The sequence below is a fragment of the Bison bison genome, unplaced genomic scaffold (genome assembly GCF_000754665.1).
Source record: "Bison bison bison isolate TAMUID 2011002044 unplaced genomic scaffold, Bison_UMD1.0 scf7180017864035, whole genome shotgun sequence".
In the NCBI taxonomy this organism is placed as follows: Eukaryota; Metazoa; Chordata; class Mammalia; order Artiodactyla; family Bovidae; genus Bison; species Bison bison.
The window spans coordinates 6511884-6519305 of NW_011494607.1; positions in this window are offsets into that span (position 1 = coordinate 6511884).

Here is a 7422-nt window from a genome sequence, read left to right on the forward strand (position 1 = left end):
GGACTGCAAGGAGATCCAACCAGTCCATCCTAAAGGACATCAGTCCTGGGTGTTCATTGGAAGAACTGATGTTGAGGCTGAAACTCCAATACTTTGGCCACCTGATGCAAAGAGCTGACTCATTTGAAAAGACCCTGATGCTGGGAAAGATTGAGGGCAGGAGGAGAAGGGGACGACAGAGGATGAGATGGTTGGCTGGCATGCATCACCGACTCAATGGACATGGGTTTGGGTGGACTCTGAGAGTTGGTGAAGGACCAGGAAGCCTGGCGTGCTGCGCTTCATGGGGTTGCAAAGAGTTGGACACAACTGAGCGACTGAACTGAACTGAACTGAATCCATTTAATCTTTTTTTTAATTGGAATATAATTGCTTTATAATGTTGTGTTAGTTTCTGATGTACAGTGAAATGAATCCGGTATATACATACATATATCCCCATCCTCTTGAGCCTTCTTCCCTCCCCATCCCCATCCCACTCTGCTAGGTCATCGCAGAGCACCAAACCTAGCTCCCTGTGCTTTATAGCAGCTTCCCACTGTTAAATGCCCATCTCTCACCTCAAGCCACAGTCTCATTGAGAACCGTCTGCAGGCATCATTTACCTATATATGCATCATAGTGATTAGCCAGTGTTTAACAGAGTAGGCACTAGAAACTGTGTATCAACTGTCTGAATGAAATGTGAGTACATAATGGAAGTTTCATGTTGTGTGATAGGATAGAATTCTTCAACAGGACTAAGGGGAAAGACATGGGTTTAATAAGGGCACAATTTGTGCTTATTTTTGCTCATGATTCAGACCCAGTTGTAGGCCCACTGAGGGAAACCTACCATATAGCCCTTAGTCTAAACCAGCACAAACTGTGCTGTATTCATAAAGCTGGTCTCAGTCCCATGTGACAAATGAGTCCCCCCAGTCCCACACCCAGCATCACACCTACCCACTCTGACTTCTGGGCTGGGCAACTACCAGGCTATAAAATAGAATTGTTACTTATATAAGCAAATTAAAATAAAGATAATTGGTAGGAGAAGAGGGAAGGATGTGGGAGGAATAATTCCATAAATTTTGCCTTATTTTATTCATCATGTTTGATTTCATTTCATTTCACCTTAAAATCTATAGAAACGTGCTTAAAAGCACAAATGTGACTGTATCCGCATACTTTTTAAAATTTGTTGAATTTTACTTCTGTCTTTTAATTTTTTAATAGTATCTTTTATTTTGGCTGCACTGAGTCTTCGTCCTCACGGTGGCATCCAGTCTCAGTCTTTGTGGCCCCGGGGCTTCTTTAGTTGCGACGTGCAGACTTAGCTGCCCTGTAGCGTGTGGAACCTTAGTTTGCCAACAGGGATTGAACCCACATCCCCCGCATTGGAAGGCAGATGCTCAACCACTGGACCACCAGGGAAGTCCCTGTCTTGACAAACTTTTATTGTATGTTAATGCTTTTCTTCTTTGCTGGTTCCCCCTTCCTCACCTACCCCCACCTCCACTTTTTGCCTTAGGGAGCCCATGTTAACAGTCTACCATAATTCTCTTCCTTCTCATACAGGCATATAAGAAAGCTATTAATCGACATGTGTGAATTTGTAATTATTTTATAAAAACTGGATTTTTATGCACTCTTTGACATCTTGCTTTGCACAGTCATAACTCCTTGATAACTAACCCTGCTGAATCAACTAATAAGTAGGTTCTAATAGGTAGATTCTTTGTACAGGCTGCATAAAATTCCTCCATCTTATCTATTCAGGATAGATTCCCTAGAGTGAAATTTCTAGATCAGAGTGTATTTGTATTTATAATTTTAATAGTGTTGCCAGATGTTATATTACTAAAAGGCTATAACAATGCATATTTTCACCTGCAGCGAATGAGAGAAGCCTTTGCCCTGCATTCCCACCAGCAGTAGGTATTATTGGGCTTTCAATTTCCATCTGTCTGAGTTATAAAATAACATCTTGATGTTACTTAAATTTGCATCTCTGAATCATTAGTGAGTTTTAGGATCTTCATATGGCTACAACCTATCTGACTTTTCTCTTCAATGAATTGTTTGTTCATGCTTTTTGATTATATCTCTATTGAGGTCTTTTGACAACTTGTCTCAATTTGCAGGAGGTCTTTGAATATTATAAATATTAAACATTTGTCTGTTCTCTGTATTGCAGATATTTCCCCATGGCTTTCATTTGCATTTTGACTTAGTTTATAGCATCTTTTGCCATATTTACATAATCAAATATCCTATCTTTTCTTTAACAGTCCCTGGATTTGCAGTCATGGGTAAGGTGTCTCCAGCCCCTAGGTTTTTCATATAAGCACCAGGATTTTGTTGTAAGATACTGATATTTTTATATTAAATTTTTAACTGATTTGAAATTTTTTCCCTTAAGATGCAGATAAAGGTGGGAGTACAAGTTGATTTTTTACACAGCCAGTTGTACCAGCAACATTTATTCAATAATTCATCCTTTCTCACTGAGCTGAGGTACAGTAAGCCCCCTACATATGAACCATCAAGCTGCAGACTTTCAAATATTCGAACATGCGTTCGCATGTCCAATCATGTAGGTTAGCTCATGTGTCTGGCATGCATTTCACATGCATGCATCCTCTACAAGCAGTTGCGCTTTTGTGTACTTTACTGTACAGAGTACAGTAGTACAGTACCTTTATTTCAAGCTCAGGATGTCCGGAAGCAACATAAAGGCAGCAGTGAAATAGCTGTGTTGCTAAGTAGTGCCAGCTGCTGTACTGTACTTTTCAAGGTTCTATAGTTATCAAGGAGGAGATAATGAAGAGAAGAAACCCAAGGATATTACCAAAGTGAAAAGATGAAGACTGGAGGAGCCAGCAAAAGAAAATGGAGGGAAAATGGCTAGTGACGTAAGAAGAAAACGCAGGAGAATGTGGGATCCTATAAGCCAAATGAAGAACGTTTCTAGAATGATGAGACGATAAACTCCGCCAAGTACTGATGACGAGACAAGATGAAGATTTAGAATTGTCCAGTGAATTTAGCAATACGGAGGTCACTGGTGACCTCAGGAAGAGAACCTTTGGTCATATGTATGACATAAGAGAAGATTTAAAAATTTAAATAGCACAAACTTGTGAGTAGCCTCTAAAAAAAGAAGTGATAAATTCATTAAAATTGGTGTTATATTTACATTTGGATTGTTAACTGTAACTTTGTTTACATCTATTTTTTCATTGTCAATTAGCAAGAGATCAGCCTGTGTCTTTATCTCGATTTTTTTCATGTTTCCAATTAACAAGAGCTAAAAGGCCTCTTGGTCTCATATTAAACACTTTGTGGTTCTCAACAGGTGTTTGTTGAATAAGTAGGTATGCATCTCACATTCTAACACTACCTAGCAAAGGTTCCCCTCACTGAGGCAACATACTAACAGAATGACGAGAGTCAAGATCACACACGGTCTCCTTAAATGAAAAAAGTATTATCTTTTACAAAGATAAAATCAAGATCTCAATTGATGACTGTGCTAAATGGTAAAGTAAAATAACATTAATTCTAGTCCAGAGTCCTAACTCCAACCTAAATAGTATTCGAAAGTTTATAGTTAGGCATGAAGGGAGGAAAAATGTCACCTACAACAGATGGCTCTACCTTATGACATTTTCATCAAAGCACCAACTGTCCTTTAAAAGCTTGGTTTCCAAATTTGATTTATATATTTAAAAGATCAGTAACAGGAGAAATAATAGCCCAGGGAAATAATACAACCCAAATATAGCAGTTTTTGTTAGAAAGTATCTTTACGTGAGAATTGCGTATTAGATGGAGATGACACATGAAAGAAAAAGAAGCAGAAGAAACTATTGTAAGAAAGAATATTCACAGTTCCAGTTCAGTGGACTTGGTGAATAAAGACACAATTGTGAATTCTCTTGAAGCATCTCATTCCTCAAGCCATTGTAAAGGATTTACACTATTCCTTTTACAAAAAGTAGAATTAAATTAGATTTTCAAAACTACACCAATCTTGTCTCACATAGAGTTCCTTGATTACAGATTTAAACACATCTAAAATTCAGAGTAAACATTCCCACCTACTTACACAATGACCAGGCCGCAACCATGGTACAAGCTGCCACAGTTCTGAGAACTGGCCTCAAAAATGGGAACAAACTGACCCTGGAACTGAAAACTAACTGTGCTTAAAACAACTGAGATGATGCTGACCAGACCACCACATGATCAATTTCAAGATGACTGTCAGCTGACTGTGCTGTTTCTGCCTGTAGCCCCCTCCCTCTGCCTGTAAAAGCTCTTATCCACTGATGCCCAGTGTGGGGGAGTTGGCCTTTGGACAGGAGTCCCCCTCCCTCCTCCCCAGGTTGCCAGCATTCAAAATAAAGCACACTTTCCTTTCCACCAACCTGGCCTCTTTATTGACTTTAGAGCAACAAGTGGAAAGTTAACTCTTTCCACCTGCTGGGGCTTTCAGTATTTATAAGACAGCTCACAGGATATGGCTCAGAATATTATCCACAGCCCTTGAAGGGGAACTAAAGGTCCTTGACTCTGCTTAATGACTAAACTAATATTATTTTGTCCTGTTTGACTGTTTTCCTTTGCTTTTGTATTTTCTCACTTCTCTGATTAAACTTACTCTTCGGCTAAAGTTTTTCTACAAACAAAAGGCAGGTGGAGGACACGGGTGGTGAAGGATCATAGGGTCCTGCTCCATTTTACTATAAGAAAGTTCACATTATTTTTCAATTTTAGCAATGATCTTTTTTAAAAAGTATGTTTTGAGTCATCTGGATTACTTTCTCATTACCAAGACTGCCCTATAATTCAGTACTTGCATTTGTGTTTGCCTTCCCTGGTGGCTTAGATGGTAAAAGAATCTGCCTGCAATAGGGGAGACCCGGGTTCGATTCCTAGGTTGGGGAGATCCCCTGAAGAAGGGGATACAACCCACTCCAGTGTTCTTGCCTAGAGAATCCCATGGACAGAGGAGCCTGGTGGGCCACAGTCCATGGGGTCACAAAGAGTTGGGTACGACTAAAGTGATGAACACTTTACAATCCTATGGTGCCTAAGGACCACCTGTAATCATGGTTTTTATCTTACACATGTGGTGGGTAACAAGCGTGACCACCATTCTGTTGGCATATTCTAACATCAAAAGACTAATTTGGTTTTGCTTACTAGTTGTAAATGAAAACTTTATTTTCCTTTACAATTTAAAGATATTTTTAATAAAATAAGACTTCCTTAATTTACTTATTAAACTGAAATTGTTTTAATGATATAAGAAATGTAGTAAAGCATCATGATGTACATACATGCTCAGTCACTCTGTTGAGTCTGACTTTTTACAGCCCCATGGTCTGTAACCTGCCAGGCTCCTCTGTCCTTGGGATTCTCCAGGCAAGAATACTGGAGTGGGCTGCTGTTTCCTCCTCCAGGAGACCTTCCTGACCCAGGGATCAAATCTATGTCTCCTGAGTCTTGGCGTTGCAGGTGAATTCTTTACCGCTGAGTCGCTGGGGAAGCCCCATCAAGATGTATCCCTTGGGCAAATGGGAAGAAAATAGATAGAAATGTAATGTATAAATGATTCAATGCATAACAAGGTAGGTTTTATGGTACTCCAGTGGCGCTTGGAAAAGAAGTGGTTTGAATAGAGAACAGAGTTCCTAGAATTCAGGTATCACAAAGCAGATTGAACTGAACTAAAAACAAAACAAATAACAACAAAAAAGAAACAAATAACATTGTGGCATCAGAGTCAAATGCAGTTTGCCAAGAAACATGTTTCTTACATGTATACACTGTTAGAATAAATGCAGCAACCAAAACTCAGAGAAGTCTTTTGGTTGAAAAAAAACATTCTAAATCTCCAATATTGGGATATACTATAAATGTATAGGTCCACTTGAAATGAATACATGTTCTGAAAGGGCATCAATATCAATAATAGTAAGGACTCCAAAGATGTTCCGCTACATTGAAGGTCAAAGGAATCCAATCCACAAATGACATCTAAAATTTAAACATTTTTATATTAAATTCAATGTTACAAATTTTGTCTCCACAAAGTAATATGTCATACTAAATTGATAATTAGTCTTCATCTCAGTTTTGTAAATGTACATACTTCTCTATTATCATAATAGAGTTTAAGTCAACACTGAAAGTGTGAAGAATTTGGCCTTTCAAGGAGGCCTGGGCTTTAATTCAGTTTGAGAAACCCTAAACAGATACTATCGAAAATGTTTTCCATACTTTTCTACATCTCTGACCTTTTAGCATCACCATGGACCCCATTGCCACAGGGACCATAAAAAGAAAGTGAGACTCAAAAAAATTAATCTGTCATCACAACTGAGATAGTATCACAAAGCAATTGATGCTAAGACTCTCAGGTCATTTTCATATAGAAAAGAGAACATGGATATATATTGGTTGGCATCTAATTCATCTACTTCATTCAAAATGTATTATCCTAAAGAGAACTGTTTTATTAACAAAGCAATTTTCCCTAAAATGATACTGAGTGGCAAGTTAATATAGCTTATTCATAATTCTATACTGTTTATAAAACGCCCACCATTGAAAACAAATTATCCAGATATATGTTATCTAAAATTTTCAGGGAGCACAAGCAAGAGGCAGGCAGGATTCTGACCTTGCTGGGCATGATTGCTCATGCTGGATCTCTTCTTGCTATCACAGCTAGCAGTCCATCTAAATGAAACTCACATTTCCAGTGCTAATAAGTTTCGAGAGCTTCTAAGTCAAAGTTCTCTTTGACCAAGGAGAATTGAAATTTGTATTGCTTATTGCTCTTGTCTCAATATATGACTATCTTGGATGATTCCTACTAGTTTAAAAAAATTTTTTATTCCTATTAATGCCAATAAATGAATAAATGTATCCAGTTTTTTAGCAGTTAGGAAGCACTTGCAGTAATGCTTCTGTCCTATTAAAATTAAATGGAAACATTGCGTAGAGAAAGAGATATTTACTACCCACATGACGATCGGTTTCCCTGGTGGCTCAGAGCGGAAAGAATATGCCTGCAATACAGGATACCCAGACTCGATGCCTGAGTGGGGAAGATCCCTTGGAGACGGGAATGGCAACCCACTCCAGTATTCTTGCCTGGAGAACTCCATGGACAGAGGAACCTGGTGGGCTACAGTCCATGGGGTCGCAAAGAGTCGGACATGACTGAGCGACTAACACACACACACACACACACACACAAAGTTGAATTCAGCGTGAATTAGATTGTTTGCAACATCTACCAATAGCTTTTGCTGAACAAAAAACAAAAACAAATAAAAAAAGCTTTGTGAACTTTTGAGGCTGGGTTTGCTGTCTGGCTGTGTGCTGAGGATGAGAAGCACTGAATACAGAAACAAATGAAAA